The sequence below is a fragment of the Geotrypetes seraphini genome, chromosome 3 (genome assembly GCF_902459505.1).
Source record: "Geotrypetes seraphini chromosome 3, aGeoSer1.1, whole genome shotgun sequence".
NCBI lineage: Eukaryota > Metazoa > Chordata > Amphibia > Gymnophiona > Dermophiidae > Geotrypetes > Geotrypetes seraphini.
In genome coordinates, this window is record NC_047086.1 from 280,793,325 (window position 1) to 280,821,298 (window position 27,974).

At 49.9% G+C, this 27,974-nt stretch overlaps 1 protein-coding gene across 3 annotated transcripts in view; it reads right to left on the reverse strand.

Moving 5' to 3' along the window:
• The window catches only part of LOC117357480 (clusterin-like), a 101,755-nt gene that overhangs the window by 13,878 nt on the left and 59,903 nt on the right, over nucleotides 1-27,974 (reverse strand). The window contains exon 6 of one of the 3 annotated variants that reach the window (XM_033938146.1): nucleotides 5,149-5,850. The exons of the other annotated variants lie outside the window; for them this stretch is intronic. The gene's annotated coding sequence lies outside the window, so the exon portion shown is untranslated. Of the gene's footprint in view, nucleotides 1-5,148; nucleotides 5,851-27,974 lie in introns of those variants that run through there. 3 annotated transcript variants of the gene reach the window in all.

The window sequence follows — 27,974 nt, forward strand, 5'->3', positions numbered from 1 at the left end:
CCTTTAAAGCGGTCAAACCTTCGAAGAGCAGACTCAGCACGCTGGACCCAAAGATGGCGTCGGCTCCTGTCTCTCCGCCGCCGGAGTTGGGTGACTGGGCCCAGGAGATCTCCCGCCTGGTAACTACCGCCCTGGAGGACCGCCTAAATAAATTACAATCGGCGGTGGACAGTATCCACGAAAAATTCGAGGCCCAGGCCCAGCGGCTCACAGAGGTGGAACACCGTGTTTCTGCCAGAGAGGATGAGGCCCTTCAGGCACAGCAGCGGGTAGATAGCCTGCAATCCCAGGTGGCAGCCCTCACAGAAAAACTTGAGGATACAGAGAACTGTCAACGGCGAAATAATCTGAGGGTTGTGGGGCTCCCGGAGCTGCAGACCGCTGATGCGCTTTACCAATTCTATCACACATGGCTGCCAGCACATCTTGGCCTGGAGACCTCGGCCACGGCCTTTGTGTGTGAAAGGGCGCACCGGCTGGGAACCACTACAGGGGCTAATCCGAAGCCTAGAGCGGCTATTGCCCGGTATGTCAACTGGAGAGAGAAGGAACAAATCTTGAAGGCTTATCGTTTGGCTGGTGGTCTGCAGTATGAGGGACAGCGATTACTCCTCTTTAATGACTATTCTGCTGGAGTTTCTTCTCGACGGTTTACCCTGCCAGCCTGCGGATCTGGAGAGAGGGCAAGGTGCATACTCTGCTGACCAAGGGGGAGGCGCAGCGCTTCTTGGATGCCATCAATGCCGCTGGTCCTTCTGGAGAGGGCGGAGGAGTCCCGGGCAGCTGAGATCGGCAAGGGTGGACCACTTAGAATCGGAGAGATTCCCCTGTTGTTCTCGGGGGTCCTCTTCTGGGACTGACTGTTTGTATGGACTGCAGCTGTCTGGTGCTGGTATGCCCCTTGCATCTATGCTCTGGACTTTTTCTGGGGTTTGCGAAAGGACTCCTGGTGGTTCTGCGGGGGAGGCCGCTGCTGGCCTCTGCCTTTCTCGTGGCGGGGGTGGCTGGTGTGCGTAGCCCACCTGCTGGGGGCCTGGTTTCCTTGTCTCTGTCATGGGACTGTTCCTTTCGAGAGCTGGCATCTTGGCTTTTGGGAGACCTCCCTTGGAAAGGGGGGTGGGGGATTTTCTACTGGTCTTCCCTATTTTCTATGCTTATTCTTCCCCCCTTTTTTCTTTTCTGCTCTGTGAGACCATGGTATAGTGTTCTGGATCCTGTCTCCTCTAGCAAGTATTGGATCGTGGGTTGCCCAGCTTCAGTGACCCCTTCCTCTTCTCTCTTCTTCATTTTCTCTGACGTCCCTTATGGGATTTTGTTTTCTTGTTCTGGTTTTTTTGGGTTTGTGGGGGGTTTGGGGAGAGTCCTGGGGGTGCAATCTCTGGGATTGGGGAGGGGGGAGGGGTGTGTGTTTGTTGGGGTGTATGGTAGTTGTTTGAGGGGTGCTTGGAAGTTTGACTGGCTATGCTGTTTGGGGTGGGTTGGGGGTGTGTGTGTTGGACTGGCACCTTTCTCTCTTTTCTGGGGGCTCGCGGCTTCCGGGCGGGGCCGGAGGTACGTGGGGGCTGCTGTTCTCTTGCCAGGGCCCTGCTTGCAGCGAGGGAAGGGTCTTAGCTGGGAGGACCCTCTCCTCACAACGTTGTTTTTAGTATTTCCTATTTTGTTCTTTAGGTCTATTTTTGATACTGGTTAACCTCCGCATTTCCACCTATAATGTGGATGGTATCCACTCTCCTGTAAAGAGAAAGAAATTGTTGAACTGGTTCTGGAAAAATCACATAGATATTGCCTATCTGCAGAAGACTCACTTATCGGGTGTTGAGCATGCCAAGTTGCGCCGGGAATGGGTGGGGGAGGTATGTTCTTCTTCTTTTAACTCTAGACAGTGGGGGGTTGCGATTTTATTTCATAAACAATTGCCCTTACATATCCATAAAACTATACAGGATAGGGAGGGGCGATATGTGATAGTTTTGGGGGAATTGTGGGGTCAGAAATGGATGTTTTGTAATCTTTATGCCCCTAATGTTTATAGTCACCAATTCTTTTCGGGGATCCTGGCCAAGGTAGCTCAGTATTCTGACTATCAACTCCTTGTGGGAGGTGATTTTAACATCTCGGCTGATCCCTCCATAGACTGTAGACCGGCGAGGGTGTGTCCGGGGGACCACGGGGGTCAATTTTTTTATGGACCAGTTGCATTTGTTGGATCTGTGGCGGACTTTGCATCCTACTGAGCATACCTTTACTTTTTACTCTCACCCTCATGATGTTTATGCCCGTCTGGATTATTTTCTGGCATCGCCCTCGCTGCTCCCGCAGGTAGAGCATATTTCTATTGAGGAGGTTCCATTATCGGATCATTCCCCGCTAATATTGTCAATCCGGCTTACGAATGATACTCCGCGACGGGGGTGGCGGTTCCCGAGCCATCTGTTTAGGGATCTGGAGTTTCATAGGTACCTCCGGGAACATTGGCAGGAGTATTGTCATCATAACATATCCCCTGATGTTGACCCGGTGATATTTTGGGAAGCATCTAAGGTTGTACTCCGGGGATACATTATTGCTTACGTATCTAGGGCACGGAGGCGACAGGATGCTGACCTTTTACGGCTTTCTGGGGAGTTGCAGGCTCTGCGACGGCGACATGTCGCTACGCTTTCTGTGGAGGATAAGCGTCGGCTGGGGGATGTCCGTTCACAGTTGGAGGTCCTTTTGACGCAACGGGCCAATAGGGATATCTATTTCCAACGCTATCGCTTGCATAGATGGGGGGGGAAGGCCGGGAGGCTTTTGGCCAATCTAGTGCGTCCTCCTCACAAACAACAGGTCATCATGTCTATTAAAGATGGTGGGGGTCGGCTTTATACCGGAACAGATGACATTCAGTCCCAGTTTGTGCACTTCTATGAGACTCTTTATTCCCGTCACGAATCCTCCGAACCTGATCGCACGGAGTTCTTCCGGGACTTGGTTTTGCCTCGGGTGAATGATGCCCAGCTTGAACTTCTGAATGCTCCGGTCACGGAGGCGGAGATTCAGCTGGGTATCAAAGCTTTGAAGCTCACGAAAGCGCCGGGCCCTGATGGGTATGGGCCCGAATACTATAAGATTGTGGCCGATTTGGTCCCTTCGGCGTTGGAGGCTGCTTTTAATGAGTTGCATTCGGGACAGGGCCTGGGACTGCAAAATATGGCCCATGTGGTCTTGCTCCCTAAACCCGGGAAGGATCCTACCCAAGTGGGGTCATACCGCCCGATCTCTCTGCTCAATCAGGACGTTAAGCTGTTAGCTGCGATACTGGCCCGCCGTCTGAATACCGTCCTCCCTCTATTGATTCATGAAGATCAGGTGGGTTTTATTCCGGGCCAGTATGCTTCTATGAATGTTTCGGGCGTTAATGGCCTTGCATTCGAGACGGGGGACGGGGAGTAAATCGGCTATCGTGGGGTTAGACATGGAAAAGGCTTTTGACAGCATTTTCTGGCAATTCTTATTCTGGGTTCTGCAGCAATATGGCCTGGTTGGCCGCTTCCCTGAATGGATTCGTAGTTTGTACCTTCGTCCGCAGGCGTGCCTGCTGGTGAACGGGGCTTACTGCTCCTTTTCCTTTGGGTAGGGGTACCCGGCAAGGATGTCCCCTTTTCCCCCTTCTCTTCGTGCTAGCCCTTGAACCCTTGGCGGTAAAGCTGCGCACCGATCCCTCCATTCGGGGAATTCGGATAGGAGATAGGGAGAGTAGGATAAATCTTTTCGCAGATGACATCCTCCTCTACCTTGATAATCCTATAGACGATCTGGAGAGAGCGCTCGGGGTGGTTCGAACTTTTGGCAATTTTTCAGGGCTGCGGGTTAATTGTGCCAAGTCTGAGCTGCTGCCCTTGGATTCTACTCTCAAGGAGCCTTGGCACTCCGCTCTTTCTATACCACCTGTTGAAGGGCCGTTGCGATATCTTGGCGTGTACCTGACCCCTGACTTGACCCTTCTGTATCAGCATAATGTTCGTCGCCCTCTTGAGCAAATCGCGGCTCAATGTGATCGTTGGAGGGAGTTACCGTTGGGCTTGTGGGGTAGAGTGGCTCTCACCAAAATGGTTCTCCTGCCTAAGATCTTGTATCCTTTACAGACTCTCCCTGTGTGGCTTGCCGCCCGGGATGTGCGGGCTTTTCGCTCCACTATTTCTACTTTCATTTGGAGACGCAAAAGGGCGCGCATTAGCTATACTAAATTGATGCTGGATCGATCTCAGGGGGGCTTGAATCTTCCGGATGTTAGACATTACAACGTCGCGGCTTTGTTTCGATATATTCATGAGGGCTGGACTGGACATTACAAATATGCCCCTGGGGGGTGGCTCTCTTCATGGTGTGCGCCGCATTCCTTTTTGACCCTTCTCCACATGTCGCCTTCTGCGGTTCCCGGGGGTTCCTCGATCTTGAGCCTTCTCCAGCCGCTTAGGATGGCATGGTGGTGGTGGAGGCGCCACCAACAGAAAACGCCTGCTGCGTCGGCGCTCTTGCCTTTGTGTGGCAACCTTGCTTTTGTCCCTGGGATGGGCCCTTCTCGACTACAGGTGTGGGAGCAGCGGGGGTGTAGGACCTTGAGGGATGTTTGGGATGGGGGTGGTGGGGATGCATTTCCTTCCTTTGCCCAGATTCAGCGGAGATGGGATCTGCCTAAGACCCATTTCTGGGTGTATCTTCAGATCCGCCACTATTATACTACGCTGGTTCGGAAATGGGGGGATGCTTGGCTCTGTGGTCCTCTGGATGCACTCTTCTTTCTGGTTCCATCGGCCCAGAACAAACTCTCTACGTGGGGTCATATGCTGCGGGCATGTCTGGGGATGCCCTTGATGGAGCGGCCTCTGCGTGGCGGCGGGAGCTGGGCTTTCTGGGTGATCGGAGCGGGTTCCTTGCACTGTTTGGTCATCTTAGACTTTTGGGAGGCAACTCCGATCTCCAGGAAATGCAGTTTAAGATATTGCACAGGGCGTATATCTCTAGGCAACATGGGGCTCTCATGGGCCTCTGGGAAGGGGCTGGCTGTACTAGGTGTAGCCACTCGGCTGGGACCTTGGTTCATCATTTTTTGGAATGCCCATCCACTGATTTGTGGTTGAAGGTTCTCCCTTTTTTGGAGCAAACTGTGCACCATCCTATTCCGCGTGACTATGGCATGCTCTTATTGGGCGACCAGAGACTGATGGAGGAGGCTGGGTTTTCGTTTCCTCAGCGGAAATTTCTATATATAGCCTTCCTCTTGGTGAAAAAACTCCTCTTGCAATATTGGGTATCTGATCAGGCGGCTTCCTTTACTTATTGGCTACATCGGCTTGCTCAGGTGGCCCAATTTGAAATTCATCGTTCTCCCAAGGGGGGGGGGATTGACCTTCGCTGCTATGTGGGGCTTTGGAAAGCGGCCTTGTTGCTCTGTCCTGGGGAATCGGTGGCACAGCTGGATACCCCCTCTTGAGGCCGTAGTTCCTTCTACTTCTCCTCTCTTCTTCTCTTTCTTTTCTCGTTCTTCTCTTTCTTCTTAGTTAGGGGCTTTGGTGTAGCTTATTATGAAAGGTGTGTGTTGGTGTGTGTGGGCGGGGGTGTCTGTGGAGCGTTTGTTGTGGATCGTATGGCGTGTCTGGAGTTTGTGCATCTGGGGTATGATTGGAGGGGTTGCTTCTGTTCTCTACCTAAATAAAAATTTGCGGATGGCGACTGGAGGGTACGGAGCTCGTCCAGCCCAATTTTCTTTTCTGTGATTGTCTGCTCGTTTACAGTTCGATTTATATTCCCTCTTTTTTGGACCTTGTGTCCTTGTACCGTTGGATTTCTGTATCTTCTGTGTTGCATCTGTTAATAAAAATTATTTGAAAAAAAAAATAAAATAAAATAAAATAAAGCATCCATCTCCTCTCTCCCTTTCCATCAGTATCTCCTTGTGTTTCTATCTCCTCCTTCTATAAAGCATCATCTCTTCTCTCTTTCCATCCAGCATCTTCCTCTCTCTCATCTCCTTCCCCCTTTCATCACATTTTCCCCCTGTCTCTTCTCCCCAATTGACACTCTAGCTGTTGCTGCTTCTTCCATGCAACAAGAACAGTACTTCCCCACCTCCCTGCTGCCCGTCATTCTGGCTACTGCTACTTCTCCTTTAAACAAGCAGCAGCGGCAAAACTGCCTACTTCACTCGCACAGCTGCTGGTCACGCCCCTCCAATGTCCTCTTCCAGGGCACAGCCGACCACCAAGCATTCAGACACTGCCGGTGTGGCCCCACAGTAGAGTATGGCAGGCTGTTTTGCCGCTGCTACTGCTGCTCATTTAGAGAAGCAGCAGTTGGGGTGGCAGAGGGAAGGAAGTGGGGAAGCGCAGCTTGGGTGTACGGCAGTCTAAAACTGTTGTGCAGGGAGGAAAAAAAGAGGTGCACTGCTGCGCATCTTAGTGTAAACACTGCTAAAGAGATACATTATAGAACCTTTGAGATTCTATGAGATAGAAATAGTCATACCAATCAGTTTAGATAATTTGGTACAGTTCAGAGATGCTGTGGGAAGTACATTACATAAGCGTTTAAGGAAGTGCTGCCCGATTCAGGAAAAAAAGTTTCGATTCGATTCAGCCTATTGAATTGGTTTTTCGATTCAATTCGATTTTCCTGCCCAATTGGGTGTTTTGTTGTTTTTTCAAACATCCTGGTGGGTTTATTTTATAGCCTCTTCACCCCTTTGCCTTCTCCTAACCACACTGGCGCTGTGGTGTAAACAAAATAAATAAACAAAAAAGACTTTTCCTCTCTCTCTTAAATCCTAGCTCACGTTTGCGGTCTAACACCAGCTCTGGCAGGATACATGTTTCAAATCTGACATATTGTAATCACAAAACAGAAAATAAAATTAGTTTTTCTACCTTTTGTTGTCTGGTCATTAGTCAAATTTTGTTGGTCCCAGGCTCTGGTTGTCTTCTGATAACTTGCTTGCCAGGGTCGTCTTCTTTCTTCTTTCTCCGTACTAACCATCCATCTGCCATCTCTGTCCTCCCCTTCCGTTTCCCTTCCCTCCCCAGGAGGTCTGGCATCTTTCCTTTTTTCATCTCCCTCCACAGATCCACCTTTTCTTAACTACCCTTTCATCCAGCATCTCTCCATCCTTCCCCACCACCCCAGGGTCCACCATCTCTCCCTTTTTTTTCCCAACTACCCTCCTATCCAGTATCTCTATCCCCCCCTCCACACCATCCCTTGTGTCCAACTTCTCTCCCTTTCTGTTCCTTCCCTCCCTAAATCCCATTGTCCATCATCTCTTTCCCCCTCCTCTATTTTTAGACCCATTATTTCTTCCCCCCCAAAGTCCTGCATATGCACGTCTCGTTGAACCCCGCCTTCTCTCCCTCCCTCCGTGTACTTCTACACCAGGGCCCCCCTCTCCTGAAGGCCTGCACCCCACTCCTAAAGGCCTGTGCCACCATCCCAGAAGGCCTGTTTCCCCCTTGAAGGCTTGTCCTCCCCATTAAAGGTCTGCATCCCACCCATGAAGGACTGCCTGTCCTACCTGAAGGCCTGTCCCCCCCTTGAAGGCCTGCACCCACCTTGAAGGCCTGTACCCCCCCTTGAAGGCTGCCTGCCTGTCCCCCCACCTTGAAGGTCTGTCCCCCCTGAAGGCCTGCACCTCCCCCTGAAGACCTGTCTCCCCCCCTTAAAGGCCTGCCCCCCCTTGAAGGCCTGCATCCCACCCCTGAAGGCCTGCATGTCCCCCTTGAAGCCTGTACCCCCTTAAAAGCCTGCATCCCACCTCTGAAGGCCTGCCTGTCCCCCCTGAAGGCCTGTCCCACCCCCCACCCCGAAGGACTGTTCACCCCCCACCTTGGAAGGCCTGCGTGTTCCCCCTGGCCTCCCACTGGTGTCCGGCTTCCCCCCTGGCCTCCCCGCACCATTTACCTTTGAGGAGCAGCCTGCAGACAAGATCGCGGCGCTAGCGATCTTTGCATTGCTTCAGAGCTGTTTCCTCTACCGCAGTCTCACCCCTCCTCTGACGTCAGAGGCAGGATCGCGGCAGAGGAAACAGCTCTGAAGCAGTGCAAAGATCACTACCACTGTGATCTTGTCTGAAGGCTGCTCCTCAAAGGTAAACGGTGCGGGGAGGCAAGGGGGGAAGCGGGAGGCCAGGGGAGGGGAACCGGACGCCAGGGGGGGAAGCCGACAGCAGCACTTCCCAACTGACCCTCCCCCCTCGCCCTCTAAAGCAGGTGCGGCAGCGGCCAGGCCAGCAAGAGCAGCGCTGCCGCTCCTGCTTTAGGGGCGAGGGGGGAAGGTCAGCCAAATCGGGAAGCCAATTTTTTTTTTGTTTTGAATCGATTTAAATCAATTCACCCGAAGTGAATCGGTAAACCGATTCAAATCAGGCAGCACTAGTTTAAGGAAGGAGTAAAGTATAGTAAGAGAGCTTACAGTTTGATGAAGGATGCCATGAGATAGTTAACGTCTGCTATAGTCATTAACTGGTGGCTTAGTTGTATACTTGGTGCCATGGTGGTGATAGGGAGAAATGTAGTTACACGGGTCAGTTTCGTTGGGTGTATTTTGTTTCAAAGTCCGGTTCGGCTCTGATGGTTGTTGGGATTTAGTTGTTGGTAAAATAAATGGAGTCAAACAGAGAGGTTTTTATTTTTTTGCAAAACGTGACCTCGGTAGTTTAGTTCAGATCTGATTGTTGGGAAGTTGTTCCATGCTTCCTTGCCAGAGAATATGAACACTGAGTTGAATACGAGGGCTGTTCAAAAAGTATCAGACATTAATTTTTCTTGCGTAAACAAATAAATAAAGCAAGTTTGGTTTGGTGCACATATGTAGGCGACCCTAATGCGCATGCTTGAATTTTTTCCTGCCTACAGAAGCTGTCAGTCACCCAATGAGGAAGTGTAAGTGAGTGCAATCCAATTTTCATTTTTTACAAAATAACAGAAAAAGTTGAACCATGCTACTGCATTAAATTTTGTGTAAAGCTTGGCGATTCCGAAGTGAAACGATCTGCAAGATTCAACATGCCTTTGGGGACGAAGCAATGCGCACCACACAGATAAAGGAGTGGTACAGCCACTTCAGAGATGGCCGTACATCAGTGGAGAGTTCTGGTAGGCCCTCAACATCCAGAAATGAGATCTTCATTGACCAAGTGAGGACCATGGGGATGCAGGATCATCGAATCACGATCAGAGAACTTGCAGACGAGGCAAGCATTAATGTTGGATCCGTTCATTCCATTTTGAATGAGGATTTGGGCTACAGGAGAATTTCAGCTAAGTTCATACCAAATCTGCTAACGATCAAGCAGAAGCAACTCCAGTGATCCCAACTTCCTCAGCACAGTGCGATGAGTCCTGGGTTTATTGATACGACCCAGAAACCAAGTTGATGTCATCACAATGGAAGCATTCAACATCCCCGAGGCCAAAAAAAGAAAGGCAGGTCCGCAGCAATGTCAAAGTCATGCTGACCGTCTTCTTTGACTCCAGTTCATCACAAGTACGCACCACATGGCACAACCATCATCAAGGGGCACTACCAAGAGGTTCTGCATCCCCTTCGTAATGCTGTGAGACGCAAACGGCTGGAACTGTGAGCAGCGGGAAATTGGCAGCTCCATCATGATAATGCACCTGCCCATTCTTCACATTTGTTATGGAGTTTCTTAGCCAAACACAACACACCTGTGATTCCTCAGGCTCCCTACTCTCCCAACATGGCTCCGTGTGACTTCTGGCTTTTTCCCAAGCTGAAAATGCCTCTGAAAGGGACCAGATTTCAGTCAAGAGAAGACATCATGCAGCAATCTCAAAAGAGATGTTCCAGCGCTGCTTCTGACAGTGGCAGAACCGTTGTAAGAAGTTTGTGGCAGCCCAAGGGGACTACTTTGAAGGAGACTAGTATAAAATTATTGTATCTGAATATGAGTATTTTTTATGAATAAAGGTCTGATACTTTTTGAACAGCCCTTGTATGCCTTTATACTTGTTGTTTAGGGGAGGTTCAGATGTATCCTGTCAAGTTTTCTGGGTGAAAAGGACCAAGCCGAGAAGGATAAGTGATGCGGCAGAGCTTCCGTTGAGTATGTGGTACTTAATGCAAGATGTTTTTAATTTTATTCGAGATGAGATGAGTTGCCAGCATAGTTGTTTGAGGTACTTAGAGATTGAGGAATCATATTTTTTCAGCCAAAACCTCTAATCATGGCACATTAGTATAGAGTCATTGTCCAATGTGACAAGAATGTCCTCAAGGTTCCTATCAAAATTTTCAAGTAGATTGAGCATATGAGTAGAATCCTAAACGTATGATTTGATTAAAAGAACAAAAGGCTTAAAAAAAAATAAAAATCAATAAACTGTGATAAAAGGTTCTAAAACAGAGTCTTTACCCAAGATTATAGGTCTGCCAGGAGGATAATTTAGTGTTTTGTGGATCTTAGGTGAAACACAAATTCTTGGGATGACCGGAGTTTCAACAATCAAGAAATACTTCTCTTTCTGTGTAATGAATCCTGCTTGGTGTGCAAAGCTCACTACTTCCATGATTTATTTTTGTAATCTAAGGGTAGGATCGCCTAAGAGAGGAATGTAATAATTTCTGTCCTCAAGTTGTCTCAAATTTCTGCTACATAATCCTCTATCTAAAATCACTATTCCTATGCCCTTGTAAGCCGGTTTAATGAAAATTTGTTTATTTTAGGCTAAAGATATAACAGCCAATTTTTCAGGTTTAGATAGGTTGTAGAATGGGTTGGTTTTTTTTAAGAACTTTTTTCCAAGGCTTGAATATCTCCAAGGACCAATGTGTTAAATACAGAAATCAATGAATCTACAGATCCAGACGGAACCCAACAAGACTTTTTTTTCACAACAGAAGAATCTCTGGTTGTATTACAAGGGTAAATCCAAAAAGTAAAGGCAAAATACATTTAACAGCTTTAATAGAAGTAATTGTGAGCAATTGAACATATCACTTTTTTTTATAAAGTCCCCATGCAAGACAATGCATTTGTTGTACTAGGTCAGTGTATCTCAGATTGCGTGCCTCCTGAGATTCCAAGTGTGCCATGGCACACTGAGAAGGAAGAGAGGCGCCTGCCAGCTGACTTCCCTACGCGGTACAGCGCTAGTGCTGCCCGATTCACCGAAGGCCTGCAATTTTCCCCCTTCTCTCTAGCGTCCTCCAGCTTCTCCCCTGGCCTCCTGGTCTCACATTTAAAGCTAATTACAGCAGCCTGCAGAGGATCGTCGGAAGGTAAAATAATTTTATTTTCAATATAGTGATTGAAATTGTGTCAGTGTTGAGAATTTATAGCTGCTGTGTATTTGTTTGTATATGAAAAATAAATGGAAAAAATTGCATTACAATTATTAAAGGAGATGGGATCTGGGGCAGAGCTTGGGTGGGCCTAGGAAGGTCTGTGGTTGGAGTACTCAGTTGATATTTGTTAGACTTAGGGGGTACTTAGCTTGAAGTAGTTGAGAAAGACTGCTGTAGGCAATCAGCTGGCGCAACTACCTTTCCTTCTCTCTGGCCCATTTCCCTGCTAGCACCCCTTACTGGCATCTCAGGGCTCATCTGGAGGGCATTTGTACATGCACGGACGTCAATGTGATGATGTCACGCATATGCGCGATGTCATCACGGAGACATCCATGCACTTCTGGGTGCCTCAAGCCTTGGCCCCTACCTTTAGTGTGCCCCGGCTCAAGAAAGTTTGAGAGACACTGTACTAGGTTCTACATTCCTGCAGAGAAATAGTTTTGTGGCTGCTCCTGAAGCCAGGTGAGCACTGCTTCCTTTACTTCATCATGCTTTGTCTTTTACTCTCTAGGTCACAGTGATGCACCCATATCTCGTCGCCTGTGACAATTCTCTCCAGAATACTCGGATCTTCTTCATACCGTCTCAGGAACTGGGTCACAACACAACCTCCACATGCTGTTGCTTTTGCAGATCAAGAAGCTGTTTGGGAACCCATCGTGCGCAGATTTTCCTGTACCCCAAGTCATCAAGCATTATGGCAAATGCAAATCATAGCTGATACCATATATATTTGAATATAAGTCAATCCAATTATAATCCGAAGTAGCCCTTTTCCCCTCAAAAAGGGGAAAAATGGTTGACTCGAATATAAGCTGGGGATGGGGTGGGGGTGTTAATATTCAAGTGCCCTGCCCAGCTCTGCCCCAGCCCCCATCCCTCACTCCCTTCCCGGTCCTGTCAGGCTCTGCACCCAGCCCCCTTCCTGACCTGCCAGGCTCTGCACCCTGTCCCCCCTCCCTCCCCATGCCCTGCTGGCCTCCACCAGGCCTGCCATAAGACCTGGTGACCCAGCAGTGGACTGGGACAGAAGGAATCTCTCCTGCCTCCTATCCCTGCTGACTCTTAACCCCCCCCAAAAAAAAAACCCTTTTACTTCCCTCCCCTCCCCAACGTACTTTTTTAATTCCCTGGTGGTCTTGCAGTGGGCTGGGACAGGCGGGGATCTCTCCCACCTCCTGTGACAAATGTTTACCTCCCTCCCCCCTCCCCCACATACCTTTCAATTCCCTGGTGGTGAATCAAGCTGAATGACTGCCACGAGTACAGGGACAGAGTCATCTTTGCTCTGCCTTCTTATCCTCTTTCTCTGTATTCACCCCCTTGCTTCTTTTCCCTTCTCTAGCCTTCCCTTGCTTCTTCTCACACTTTTTGCCTCTTTGTAGACTTTCCCCCTTCCCTAACATCTTCTCTCCTTTCAATCCCTATTTCCAGCATCCTTTCCCCTTTTGAACCTTCTGCAGCACCTGGCCACCCTGCCCCTTTCCACCTTCCTGATTTTTCTGTCATTTTCCACTGTCTCTGCATCTGGACCCTATTCCTCTTCCCATCCCCTTGGTTCAGCATCTGCCTTAGTACTGTGTTAAATTTTATTTCTACCATTAGCTGGGATGCTGGTGTTATAGGGTGGAAGAATAAAGCATTAACTTGCACAAGAGTAGTGTTATTCATCCACTGGTCTCCAGGAAGAAGTCAGAAGAGTGAGACAAGGGAGCTGAAGTGAGGTGTGTGAGTGGTTAGTGGCTGGCTGCAGTACCTCACACAAATGTGGCAGACACGCACACAGATTGCAGGTAAAAGTCAAAATAACATTTTTTAAATGTACAACTAAGGAGAAATAATCAGCCCTGTTTTCTCACAGGATTGGTACTTCCAATTTCAAGTGTCTCAAACACAGTCCCGATTCCAGTAACCTGCTCTTGACTTGGCTACACTTTTCAGTATGCGATAAAAAGAGATTATGTATTTACCCTGGTAAGCTCTTTTATCCCAGGACAAGCAGGCAGCATATTCTTGACTGATGGGTGACGGCACCGACGGAGCCCCGGTACGGACACTTTTAGAGTGATTGCACTCTAAGAACTTAGAAAGTTCTAGAGGCCGCACCGCGCATGCGCGAGTGCCTTCCCGCCCGACACAGGCGCGCGGTCCCCAGTTTCTTAGTTTCCGCGGAGCTAAGAAGTCGCAGTTTCAACGGCTGTTGAAATTTTTTTCCTTACGCCTTCCCGCTCGCGAAAATTTTTTCGGGTCTTTTTGCCCTTCTATTCCTTTCTATTGTTAAAAAAAAAAAAAAAACATTTTACTTTTCATCGAGTTTTTTTTTTTTGTTTGTTTTTCGGTCTGCCCTGGCGGGGCCTACTGCCACCATCGAGGCCTCGGCCTTCAATTTGGCAGAAGCCGTCTTTCCCTTCATGCCCCCTCAGCCAGGGTTCAAAAAGTGCCAGCGGTGTGCTCGGCCTATCTCCCTTACGGACCCACACAACTGGTGCTTACAGTGCCTGGGTCCGGAGCATCAGGCTTCCACCTGCACCCGCTGTACCACACTGAAAAAAAGGACATTGAAAAATCGCCAGATACAGCAGCGCTTGCTTTTTGGTACCGAGATGTCCGACACCGCGACATCGGCACCGGCATCGGCGCCTACCCAGTCGGCACCCTCCTCATCGACGCCGCGCGACACCGCGCCGGCGTCGCAGCACCCAGGTAAGCCGGCTAAGAAGCCTTCCCCGCTGGAACGCCCTCCGGTCTCCATTGCAGCGAGTCCAGTCCTGCCGACCGTGAGGCGCCAGCGGAAGCGCTCCACCCCTATTGAGGTGAGTCCCTCGACATCGGGCTCCTCATCTCCGGGGTGTAGAGCGGCACCGCAGGTACCGCAAAAGAAAAAGGCGGTACCGGTGCCCTCCCTTGATGATCGCATTGCGGCCATCTTACAGGTACAGCTTAAGGAGCAGCTCCAACAACTCCTTCCAGCTATCCTGACACCGAACCTTCCGGTGCCGGTCTCGACTGAGCCGCCGGTACCGAGAGTGGAACGTCCTATATTATCTACTTCCTCTCTTTCGGTACCGCTGCACTCGGCCTCATCGGTGTCGATACCGATCCTTGCACCGGAGCCGACAACTCAACACCAGTCGGTGCAGACCTCGGCTCCGATGCAACCGGTAACATCTCCCGGTACCGCTTCGATGAGGTCGGGTAAATTGGTACGCAAGTCCCGACACCTCGAACCATCCACCCCTGAGTCTCGGGACCGTACTTCCCATATTCGAGACCCTGATCTGTGGGGTGATTCCGAAGAGCCTTTTCTTTCAGAAGGTGAGTGTTCTTCAGGGGAGGATGAGCCTGATATTCCTGACCCTTCCTCCAAACATGATTCCACGTCTTTTTCGTCCTTTTTAAAAGACATGTGTGAATCTCTGTCCATTCCTTTGGAGGCTGAGTCTAAAAAGTCTAAAGCCTTTCTAGATGCTCTTGATTTTGACCAGCCTCCAAAGGAATTTCTCAAACTCCCTCTTCATGACATCTTGAGGGAGACTTTTTACAAAAATTTAGAGACTCCTCTTACTGTCCCGGGAGCTCCCCGCAAATTGGATTCCCTGTATAAGGTTATCCCCATTCCAAGATTCGATAAACCCCAGCTACCACATGAGTCTCTCCTGGTGGAATCCACACTTAAAAAGTCCTCGGGAGCTAGTGTGTATGCTTCTGACCCTCCTAGTAGAGAAGGTAAAGCCATGGACAAATTTGGTAAGCGTCTATATCAGAATGCGATGCTCGCTAATCGATCTGGCAACTATGCTTTTTATTTCTCTTTTTATTTAAAGCATCTCCTTACCACCATGGCTTCCTTTGAGCAGTACCTACCTGAGAGAAAACGTTTGGCCTTTCACCAATGCTCTTCTTCTCTTTTTCAGCTCAGAAAATTCATGGTAAGATCTATATACGACACATTTGAACTTACCTCTAGAGCAACGGCTATGAATGTGGCCATGCGCCGTTTAGCCTGGTTAAGGGTATCCGAACTTGATGTTAACCATCAAGACCGGTTAGCTAATGCACCATGTTTAGGGGATGAGCTGTTTGGAGAATCCATGGACTCAACTACCCAAAAGCTCTCCGCTCATGAAACACGCTGGGATACGCTTCTTAAAACCAAGAAGAAACCTCCACCAGCACGTCCGTTCAGACAGCAATCGTCTTACCAACCACGTTATGTGGCTCGTCCCCTCCAGTCTGCCCCGCAACAACCTAGGCGGCAACGTCAGCAGCAGAGGCAATCACCTAGACAACAGCAGCAGCAACCTGTCAAGCAGCCTCCGCAACAAAAACCGACTCAGCCCTTTTGACTTGATTCTCCAGGGCATAGCCAGCATCCAACCTTCTCCACTTCTGCCTCAACCCATAGGAGGTCGTCTTTCTTTGTTCCTCAGCCGGTGGGAAGTTATCACTTCGGACCAATGGGTCCTCAACATCATCCACCACGGCTACTCTCTCAACTTTCAAACCCTCCCGGGCACAAGTCTACCAAAAGAGTCTGCTTTGCACACTCCCCAATCTTCCCTCCTCCTTCAGGAAGTTCAATCCCTCCTCCTTCTGAACGCTATAGAGGAAGTTCCTCCGGAGCAAAAGGGGCAGGGTTTTTACTCCCGTTATTTCCTAGTCCCCAAAAAAACAGGAGATCTCAGGCCTATCCTAGATCTTCGCGATCTCAACAAATGCTTAGTCAAAGAGAAGTTCAAGATGCTCTCTTTAGCCACTCTTTACCCTCTTCTCAATCAAGGCGACTGGCTATGTTCTCTCGATCTCAAAGAAGCATACACTCACATACCAATCAATCTGGCCTCCAGAGAGTACCTACGCTTCATGATCAATCAGTCTCATTACCAGTACAAGGTGCTACCCTTCGGCCTAGCCTCCTCTCCAAGAGTGTTCACCAAATGTCTGATTGTGGTGGCTGCTTTTCTACGTTCCCACCACCTTCAGGTGTTTCCTTACCTGGACGATTGGTTGATAAAGGCCAATTCATCTCAAACAGTTCTTCAGGCCACCAACCAGACCATCCTATTTCTACGTTTGCTGGGGTTCGAGATCAATCTACCCAAATCTCATCTCATCCCTACGCAGAGACTTCAATTCATTGGAGCAGTCTTAGACACAGTCCTCATGAGAGCGTTTCTGCCATCCAACCGTCTTCAAATGCTACAGTCTCTATGTCAGCAGGTGCTTCCACAACGTTCCATCTCTGCCAACCAAATGATGATACTCTTGGGTCACATGGCCTCCACAGTTCATGTCACACCACTTGCCCGTCTGCACCTGCGCACTCCTCAATGGACCCTAGCTACCCAGTGGTCCCAAGCACTGGATCCTTGCTCACGTCACATATCTGTAACATCATCTCTTCGTCAGTCTCTACAATGGTGGTTGACATCCTCAAATCTATCCAGAGGTCTTCTGTTCCATCTACCTCCTCATCAACTTGTCATCACCACCGACGCCTCCCCTTATGCCTGGAGAGCTCATTTGAACGAGTTCCAAACTCAAGGACTTTGGACGGCCCAGGAGATGAAACATCATATCAATTTCCTCGAACTCAGAGCGATGTTTTATGCCCTCAAGGCCTTCCAACATCTTCTCTTTCCTCAAGTCCTCCTGCTATGCACAGACAATCAAGTTGCAATGTACTACATCAACAAGCAGGGAGGGACGGGCTCTCACAGCTTGTGCCAGGAAGCCCAGAAGATTTGGGCTTGGGCCACAGATCACCATCTATTCCTGAAAGCTATCTACATTCAGGGAGAACAGAATTCCTTGGCGGACAAGCTCAGCAGAGTTCTCCAGCCTCACGAGTGGACACTCGATCCTTTCACTCTGCAGTCCATCTTCGCTCAGTGGGGCACTCCTCAGATAGACCTTTTTGCAGCTCCTCGCAATCACCAGCTGCCCCTATTCTGCTCCAGACTCTACTCTCCTCACCGTCTAGCAGCAGATGCATTTCTCCTCGATTGGTCCAATCGGTTCCTGTACGCTTTCCCTCCTCTGCCTCTCATGTTAAGAACCTTGTTCAAGCTCAAGAGGGAACGAGCCACCATGATTCTGATTGCTCCGAGGTGGCCCAGGCAATATTGGTTCTCCCTTCTACTTCAACTCAGTTCCAGAGAACCTTTTCTTCTTCCACTGTTTCCTTCTCTGCTTACACAGCATCAGGAGACCCTTCTACATCCCAACCTCCAGTCTCTGCACCTGACAGCTTGGTTTCTCTCGGCCTAACTTCTCATGATACTCTTTTGTCCCAGCCTGTTCGTTCAATTCTGGATGCCTCCAGGAAACCGGCCACTCTGCACTGTTACCATCAGAAGTGGACACGTTTTTCTTCCTGGTGTCTTCTCCATCATCATGATCCCACTTCCCTTGCAGTGGAGACATTGTTGGATTATCTTCTTTCTTTATCTGACTCTGGTCTCAAGTCTACTTCAGTCAGAGTCCACCTCAGTGCTATTTCGGTTTTTCATGAGCCAGTCCATGGAAAACTCCTCTCAGCTCATCCCTTGGTGTCCAGGTTCATGCGGGGTCTTTTTAATGTGAAACCACCTCTTAAAGCACCTCCTGTGATCTGGGATCTCAATGTGGTTCTTTCCGCCTTGATGAAGCCTCTATTTGAACCTTTGGCTACCGCTTCTTTCAAGTTTCTCACTTGGAAGGTACTTTTCCTTATTGCTCTCACCTCTGCCAGGAGGGTCAGTGAGCTACATGCACTAGTTGCGGATCCACCTTTTACAGTCTTTCATCATGACAAGGTGGTTTTGCGTACACATCCAAAGTTTCTCCCTAAGGTTGTCTCTGAATTCCATCTCAACCAATCCATTGTTCTGCCTGTCTTCTTTCCGAAACCTCATTCGCATTCTGGAGAACAGGCTCTGCATACTTTGGACTGTAAGCGGGCTCTGGCTTACTATTTAGACCGTACTAAGCCCCACAGATCATCTCCCCAACTCTTTCTGTCCTGTGATCCGAATAAATTGGGACATCCTGTTTCTAAACGTACGTTGTCTAATTGGCTGGCAGCGTGCATTTCATTCTGTTATGCTCAGACCGGACTGACACTGGAAGGTTCTGTCACGGCCCATAGAGTCCGAGCTATGGCAGCATCTGTAGCTTTCCTCCGTTCCACTCCTATTGAGGAAATCTGCAAAGCTGCCACTTGGTCCTCAGTTCATACTTTTACATCTCATTATTGTCTGGATGCATTCTCCAGACGAGATGGACACTTCGGCCAATCTGTTTTGCAAAATTTGTTTTCCTAATGGCCAACCTTCCCTCCATCCCTCTTTTGTTAGCTTGGAGGTCACCCATCAGTCAAGAATATGCTGCCTGCTTGTCCTGGGATAAAGCACAGTTACTTACCGTAACAGGTGTTATCCAGGGACAGCAGGCAGATATTCTTGCGTCCCACCCACCTCCCCAGGTTGGCTTCTTAGCTGGCTTATCTTAACTGGGGACCGCGCGCCTGTGTCGGGCGGGAAGGCACTTGCGCATGCTCGGTGCGGCCTCTAGAACTTTCTAAGTTCTTAGAGTGCAATCACTCTAAAAGTGTCTGTACCGGGGTGCTGTCACCCATCAGTCAAGAATATCTGCCTGCTGTCCCTGGATAACACCTGTTACGGTAAGTAACTGTGCTTTCCAGTAGATAGGTGAGACATTCTAGACCAGTGGTTCTCAACCCTATCCTAGGGGACCCCCAGCCAGTCAGGTTTTCAAGATATCCCTAATGAATATACATAAGACTTATTTGCATGCCTGGCTCCTCTCTTTCATGCATATTCATTAGGGATATCTTGAAAATCCGACTGGCAGGGGGTTCCCTAGGACAGGGTTGAGAACCACTGTTCTAGACAGATGGGTTATATCCCCATAGCTGTGTGCATCTGCAGAAGGCATCCACTCCGGATTTTCCTCTTACCTCTGCTGTACTTCACTAGTCTCTTTAGCTCCACCTACAGTTAGTACCCAAGCACTGAGAGCCACCCACTACACATGAAGTAGGAGGCACCTGTAGCAACAGGCTTAGAAACTAAACTAAATAAACTAAACTAAACTTTAAGTTTATATACCGCATCATCTCCACGGATGTTGTGGAGCTCGGCACGGTTTACAAACTGTTCTGCTCAAGAAGTAATCAAACAGTAAGGGCAACTACCAACCAGTGGCGTACCAAGGGGGGGGCGGGGCGCCCCGGGTGCCAGCCCTAAGGGGGTGTTCCCGGCCTTGCCGTTCAGTCCCCGCCACCTCCGAAGGACCGCTCGCCCCACTGACCTTCCTGCACCACCTGTGAAGCAGCCCGCAGCAGGATCGCGAAGTCAGCGTCAGCGTCTGACGTCAGAGAAGGGGCGGGATCGCGGCGCAGGAAGCAGCGCAGGGATCGCTGACGCTGACTTCGCGATCCTACTGCGGTTGCTTCATAGGTGGTGCGAGGAGGCCAGGGGGGCGAGCGGTCCTTCGGGGTGGGTCGGGGCATCAGGCCTTCAGGGTGAGGCGGGCGGGCAGGCAAGCAGGCTTTCAAGGGGGAGGGGGTGACAGGCAGGCAGGCCTTCAAGGGGGGACAGGCCTTCGGGGGGGGGGTGCAGACCTTCAAGTGGGGCAGGCAGGCCTTCAGGGGGGTGCAGGCCTTCGGGGGGGGTGTAAGCCTTTGGGGGGGTGCAGACCTTCAAGGGGGGGAACAGGCCTTCAAGGGGGGAAAGGCAGGTAGGCCTTCAAGGGGGGGACAGGCCTACAAGGGGGGGACAGGCCTACAAGGGGGTGGGACAGGCCTTCAAGGGGGGGTGCAGGCCTTCAAGGGGGAGACAGGCCTTCAAGGGGGGGAAAGGCAGGCAGGCAGGCCTTAAAGGGGGGACAGGCCTACAAGGGGGGGACAGGCCTTCAAGGGGGGGACAGGCCTTCGGGGGGGGTGCAGACCTTCAAGGGAGTGCAGGCCTTCAAGGGGGGCAGGCAGGCCTTCAGGGGGGGTGCAGGCATTCGGAGGGGGGGGTGTAGGCCTTTGGGGGGTGCAGACCTTCAAGGGGGTGCAGGCCTTCAAGGGGGGGAACAGGCCTTCAAGGGGGGAAAGGCAGGCAGGCCTTCAAGGGGGGGACAGGCCTACAAGGGGGTGGGACAGGCCTACAAGGGGGTGGGACAGGCCTTCAAGGGGGGGTGCAGGCCTTCAAGGGGGAGACAGGCCTTCAAGGGGGGGAAGGCAGGCAGGCCTACAAGGGGGGGACAGGCCTACAAGGGGGTGGAACAGGCCTTCAAGTGGGGGACAGGCCTTCAGGGGGGTGCAGGCCTTCGGGGGGTGCAGACCTTCAAGGGGGGGACAGGCAGGCAGGCCTTCAAGGGGGGGACAGGCAGGCAGGCCTTCAAGGGGGGGACAGGCCTACAAGGGGATGGGACAGGCCTTCAAGGGGGGTGCAGGCCTTCAAGGGGGGACAGGCAGACCTTTAAGGGGGGACAGGCCTTTGGGGGGGACCATGATTTAGAAGTACACGGAGGGAAGGGGGTGTTCAAAGAGACGTGCATATGCCAAACTTTGGGGGGGGGGGGAAGAAATAATGGGTCTGAAAATAGAGGAGAGGGAGAGAGATGATGGACCATGGGATTTAGGGAGGGAAGGAACAGAAAGAGAGAGAAATTGGACACAAGGGATAGTGTGGAGGAGGGATAGAGATACTGGATAGGAGGGTAATTAGGAAAAGAAAGGGAGAGATGGTGGACTCTGGGATGGTGGGGAAGGAGGGAGAGATGCCGGATGAAAGGGTATTTAAGAAAAGGTGGATCTGTGGAGGGAGATGAAAAAAAGGAAAGATACCAGACTTCCTGGGAAGGGAAGGGAAATGGAAAGGGAGGACAGAGTTGGCAGATGGATGGTTAGCATGCAGAAAGAAGGAGACCCTGGCAAGCAAGTTATCAGAAGAAAACCAGAGCCTTGGACCAACAAGATTTGAAATATAACCAGACAACAAAAGGTAGAAAAATTAATTTTATTTTCTGTTTTGTGATTATAATATGTCAGATTTGAAATGTGTATCCTGCCAGAGCTGGTGTTGGACTGCAAACGTGAGCTAGGATTTAACAGAGAGAGGAAAAGTCCTTTTTGTTTCTTTATTTTATTTACACCACAGCGCCAGTGTGGTTAGGAGAAGCCAAAGGGGGTGAAAAAGCTATAAAACCCACCAGGAGTTTTGAAAAAAATCACCCAACTGGGCAGGAAAATCGAATTGAAAAACCAATTCAATAGGGCTGAATCGAATCAAAATTTTTTTTCCTGTATCTGGCAGCATTAGTTTGCGCTACTGTCTTAGACTTTAGGACCTGGGATTGGGGAGAGATGGCATCCTCAGTACTTTATAATGCAAGTGAAACGAGGATTTGGTCAGACTTTTAAAGGGTCTGCAGAAGAAAAATATTGTATAGGCCGGGGACATGAGACAGCAGGAAATGGGAACTTTTCTTCCTTCTATTTTTGTGAATGGAAAGGCTGAGGATGTCAGAGAGTTCAGTTAAAATATGTGCTTTATAAGAAAATATAATAATGTGTTTTATAAAGTTTATAGCATAGCTGGCCTACCCAGTGAGGTGTTCCTAGTGGTGATGGTGGCAGCGTGTCAATGTGTTGAGAGGAAGAGGTGGTCTGGGAAATTCTGCTGAGCAAACTCCGGGCCCATTTCCACCCCCCAGTTAGTCCACTCCACTCAACTGGTTCACACACTGAGTGGGTCTTTGGGTGTTGTTTTGGGATCTCTTCCAGTGGTTTATCTCCTTCTGGTCCAAGGAAGGAAACTTTGTTATCCTTAGCATTGACCTACAGAATATGTTTGTAACAGCGCTGCTTGTGTGGCATTAGGCTATGTAGTGATCGAAAGAAAAAAAACAGACCTTTGCACATTTTTGCACTATATGGTGGGTGTATGAGGAGATTCACATTTCCTGCACAGCTAAGTCCATGTAAAATTACCTTGTGCTGTATTTGACATCTAGCAAGATCTCTGTTTGAAAGGAAAGATCTAAACTTAAAAATGAAGTGGCCAGAAGTTATGGTAAAAGCAGATAGTGTAGCTGGTTTTAAGAAAGATTTGGACAAATTCCTGGAGGAAAAGTCCATAATCTGTTATTAAGACATGGGGGAAGTGTCTGCTTGCCCTGGATCGGTAGCATGGAATGTTGCTACTCTTTGGGTTTTGACCAGGTATTAGTGTCCTGGATTGGCTACCATGAGAATGGGCTACTGGGCATGATGGACCATTGGTCTGACCCAGTTAGGCTATTCTTATGTTATGTTCTCATCTGTAGGGGCCTTTGTTTTCACTTCTTATTTTAATGTATTTTTTTTCTGGGAACTTATCTGTGTTTTTTATAATGGGAACAAAAATGGAAGAGAATTAATGTGTGTGGGATGAGGGGGTAACTAATTTCTTCAGCTAAATAATTCAATCCATTTCAAACAGACATAGGAGAACTCACGCACCATTCACACACCCTCCAACCAAAAACGTCAAAAAAAAAAAAACTGTTCGACAACTTCCTAGCCATTCGAGCTGCAACACTCGACCCCCAACTCTACAACCAACTGACATCGACCACAGACTGCAAAACCTTCAAAAAGAAATAAAAACCCTTCTATTCAAAAAACACATAAAACCGAACTAACACAATCAGAACTGTCCCAAGCATCACCTGCAACTACTCCATATGTACTTCTGATGTCATGACAATTCAGACATAATTTATGTTATGTTATGTTTGGAATATAAGAAAATTTTCACTGCCTGTTTCTATTCTGACCATTTATTCTGTTTCATGGTCATTACAAAAAATATTTTTTTACATAGGGGGGGGGTGTCAAAAAATGATGGGCCCCGGGTGCCACATACCCTAGGTACGCCACTGCTACCAACAAAGGCTTCAAAGGAGCACAGAACTACTCCCATATAAAATAGAAACATATATATACAAAATGCTTCCTAGCCCCCCAAGGCCTGACAGACATCCAAGAATCAGCTTGGAGAAGCATAAATAGACTGAACAGTAGATAGGCACAGGTCTAGATAGGTGAGAGTCTAGGTAGATAGGTGAGATATGTAGTAGATAGGTGAGAGTCTAGAATGTCTCACCTATCTACTAGAAATGAGCTTACCAGGTTAAGTGCATAAAGCAATGTTACTTACCGTAACAGTTGTTATCCAGGGACAGCAGGCAGCTATTCTCACTAGTGGGTGATGTCATCCGACAGAGCCCCGATACGGACGTCTCACAAGCATATTTTGCTTGAAGAAACTCAGAAGTTTCGAGATGCCCGCACCGCGCATGCGCCAGTGCCTTCCCGCCCGATGCTCCGGGCGTGTCTCCTCAGTTCAGTTAGCTAGCAGAGAAGCCAACCCAGGGGAGGTGGGTGGGACGTGAGAATAGTTGCCTGCTGTCCCTGGATAACAACTGTTACGGTAAGTAACATTGCTTTATCCCAGGACAAGCAGGCAGGTATTCTCACTAGTGGGTGACCTCCAAGCTAACCTCAATGGGATGGTGGGAGAGTTGGCAACTTAGGAGAATAAATTTTGTAACACTGTTTGGCCAAACTGTCCATCCCGTCTGGAGAAAGTATCCAGACAGTAATGAGAGGTCAATGTATGAACCGAGGACCAAGTGGCAGCCTTACAAATCTCCTCAATTGGTGTCGATCTGAGGAAGGCTACAGAGGCTGCCATTGCTCTGACCTTATGGGCTGTGACCTTACAGGGAAGGGGTAATCCAGCCTGAGCATAGCAGAAAGAGATACAAGCCGCCATCCAGTTGGAGATGGTACGCTTCGATACAGGTCGTCCCAACTTGTTTGGATCAAAGGAGACGAAAAGTTGAGGAGCAGTTCTGTGTGGTTTGGTGCGATCCAGGTAGAAAGCCAAAGCACGTTTACAGTCCAGAGTATGAAGAGCTGATTCTCCAGGATGAGAATGAGGCTTTGGAAAAAACACTGGAAGGACAAAAGATTGGTTGAGATGAAATTCAGAGACCACCTTAGGCAGGAATTTCGGATGAGTGCAAAGGACCACCTTGTCATGATGGAATACTGTGAAAGGTGGATCCGCCACTAAGGCCTGAAGCTCACTGGCCCTGCGAGCAGACGTGAGGGCCACTAGAAAAACCACTTTCCAAGTGAGAAACTTTAGCGGAGCCTTATTGAGAGGCTCAAAAGGAGGTTTCATAAGCTGCGAAAGGACAACATTGAGATCCCAAACCACTGGAGGAGGTTTGAGAGGAGGATTGACATGGAAAAGTCCTTTCATAAATCTGGAAACCACAGGATGAGCAGAGAGAGGTTTCCCTTGTAGAGGCTGATGGAAAGCCGCAATAGCACTCAGGTGGACCCGTATCGATGTCGACTTGAGACCAGACTGAGACAGGTGCAGAAGATAGTCTAATACAGAGGACAGGGAGGCTTGTTGAGGCTCCTTAGAATTGGAAACACACCAGGAAGAAAATCTAGTCCATTTGTGGGAGTAGCATAGCCGAGTAGCAGGCTTCCTGGAAGCCTCCAAGACATCCCTCACCGCCTGGGAAAACTGGTGAGGAGTTACGTTGAGAGGAACCAAGCTGTCAGGTGGAGAGACTGCAGGTTGGGATGAAGCAGTGATCCTTGATGTTGAGTAAGTAGTGAAGGAAACACTGGAAGAAGGACCGGCTCACTGCTGCTGAGTTGAAGTAGAAGGGAGAACCAAGGTTGTCGGGGCCACCGAGGAGCTATCAGAATCATGGTGGCATGGTCGGACTTCAGCTTGACCAGAGTCTTTTGAATGAGAGGAAATGGAGGAAACGCATACAGAAAGCGATTCCCCCAATCCAGTAGAAAGGCATCTGCCTCGAGGCGATGAGGAGTGTAGATCCTGGAGCAAAACTGAGGCAGTTTGAAGTTGTGGGGAGCCGCAAAGAGGTCTATCTGAGGCGTCCCCCACTGTGCAAAGATCTGATGAAGGGGGGTGGAATGGAGAGTCCATTCGTGAGGCTGGAGTAGACGACTCAAGTTGTCTGCCAAGACATTGTCCTTCCCCTGAATGTAGACAGCTTTGAGGAAGGCGTTGTGGCTAACCGCCCAATCCCAGACTCTGAGAGCTTCCTGGAAGAGGGAGGCCGAGCCCGTGCCCCCCTGATTGTTGACATAATACATGGCGACCTGGTTGTCTGTGCGAATGAGGACCACCATGTCGTGCAGCAGATGTTGAAAAGCATGAAGAGCATAGAAGATGGCTCTGAGCTCCAGAAGATTGATTTGATGGAGCCGGTCCGCACTGGTCCAGAATCCCTGAGTGCGAAGCCCATCCAGATGAGCCCCCCAAGCATAGGTCGAGGAATCGGTTGTGAGAACCTTCTGGTGGGGAGGAGAGTGAAACAGCAAACCTCTGGATAGATTCAAAGAGATCATCCACCAAAGTAGAGACTGCCGAAGAGCAGGAGTGGCCATGATGTGTCGAGTCAACGGGTCCGACACCTGAGTCCATTGAGAAGCTAGGGTCCTCTGAGGAATTCTGAGATGGAGTCTGGCTAAAGGCGTCACATGAACTGTAGAGGCCATGTGGCCCAGGAGGACCATCATGTGTCTCGCTGAGATGGACTGGCGAGAAGACACCGACTGGCAGAGATGAAGAAGAGCGTCCATGCGCTGAGGAGGAAGGAACGCTCGGAGTCGAATGGTATCCAGGACCGCCCCGATGAAGGGGAGAGACTGGGTGGGCTATAGATGAGATTTGGGGAAGTTGATCTCGAAGCCCAAACTCTGCAGGAAACAAATTGTGGCCAGGGTCACCGAAATGAACTCCGGGGCTGAGGAGGCTTTGATGAGCCAGTCGTCGAGGTAGGGAAATACCTGAAGACCTCGGTTCCGGAGTGCAGCGGCCACGACCACCAGACACTTCGTGAAGACTCTGGGAGACGAGGACAGGCCGAATGGAAGCACTCGATACTGCAGATGTAGATGTCCCACCCGAAATCTGAGGAACTGGCGGGAGGCCGGATGAATGGGAATGTGAGTATAGGCCTCCTTGAGATCCAGAGAGCATAACCAGTCGTTCTGCTCGAGGAGGGGGGTAGAGAGAAGCAAGGGTCAGCATGCGAAACCTCTCCTTGACCAAGAATTTGTTGAGGACCCGAAGGTCCAGGATGGGTCGCAGGTCGCCCGTCTTCTTCGGGACAAGGAAGTACCGGGAGTAGAACCCCCGGTTGTGTTGGTCCACAGGGACCGGCTCGACGGCCCGAAGCCGAAGCAGAGCCTGAGCTTCCTGAAGAAGAAGGGCGGTCTGAGTCAAGTTGGAAGGATACTCTCTCGGAGGGTGGTCCGGAGGTACCCGATGGAATTGAAGAGAGTACCCCTCCCTGATGATAGTAAGGACCCAGAGGTCAGTGGTGACAGCCTCCCAACGATGATAAAATTGATGGAGGCGCCCCCCGATGGGAAAAACAGGAGGAGGCAGAACGAGGTCGGTTATGCTCTCTAAGAGATAGTCAAAAAGGCTGAGGAGCCTTGGGGACAGCAGACGGCTGAGGCTTTTGCTGAGCTTTCGGAGGAGGCTGCCGCTTCGAAGGTTGCCTCGCAGGTGGAGCTTGCCTCGGCTGATAACGCCGTTGATAAATCAAGGGCGGTCGAGAGGGTCGAGACTGCTGAGGCTTAGGCTTCGGCCGAAGAATGGAATGAAAGGACTTCTCATGATCAGACAGTTTCTTCGTGACCGTCTCGATGGATTCATCAAAAAGATCCGCCCCAGCACAAGGAACGTTTGCTAGTCGGTCCTGAAGATTCGGGTCCATGTCAATGGTACGCAGCCAGGCCAAGCGGTGCATCGCCACAGAGCAGGCAGCAGCCTGGGCCGAGAGCTCGAAGGCATCATAGGAAGACTGCATCAGCTGAAGACGAAGCTGGGACAGCGAAGCAACTACCTCCTCGAACTCAAAACGAGCCTGGGACTCGATGTAGGGCGTAAACTTCCGAAGTACAGGAAGGAAGAACTCCAAATAAGTGGCAAAGTGGAAATTATAATTCAGAACTCGGGACGCCATCATAGAATTCTGAGAGATGCGTCGTCCAAACTTATCCATGGTTCTGCCTTCGCGGCCCGGATGCACCGAAGCATACACCTAGGCAGGATGAGACCGCTTGAGAGAGGATTCGACCAGAAGGGACTAATGCGAAAGCTGAGGGCCCTCGAAGCCCTTATAATGCACCGTGCAGTACCGAGCATCCAATTTTCCAGGGACCGCAGGGATAGAGTAAGGAGACTCAAAACATCTCATGAAGGTCTGGTCGAGGAGCTTATGCAGAGGCAGGCGCAGGGACTCGGCTGGAGGATGAGGCAAGTGCATGGTATCGAGGTTCTCCTTGGAGTATCGAGAACCAGAATCGAGGGTAATGTCCAGGTCATCCGCCATTTGTCTCAGAAACGAGGAAAAAGACAGCTGGTCCGCCAGTGCCGGTCGTCGAGAAGGACTAGAAGAAGTCGAAGCCTCGGGCTCTACAGAAGCCTGCGAACAACAGGGTGAGTGAAAAACATCGGGGTCCTCGAACTCCGGTCCCGGAGGAGGAGACCCAGCCGAAGCAGAGTACCCCATACGAGGCAATTTCT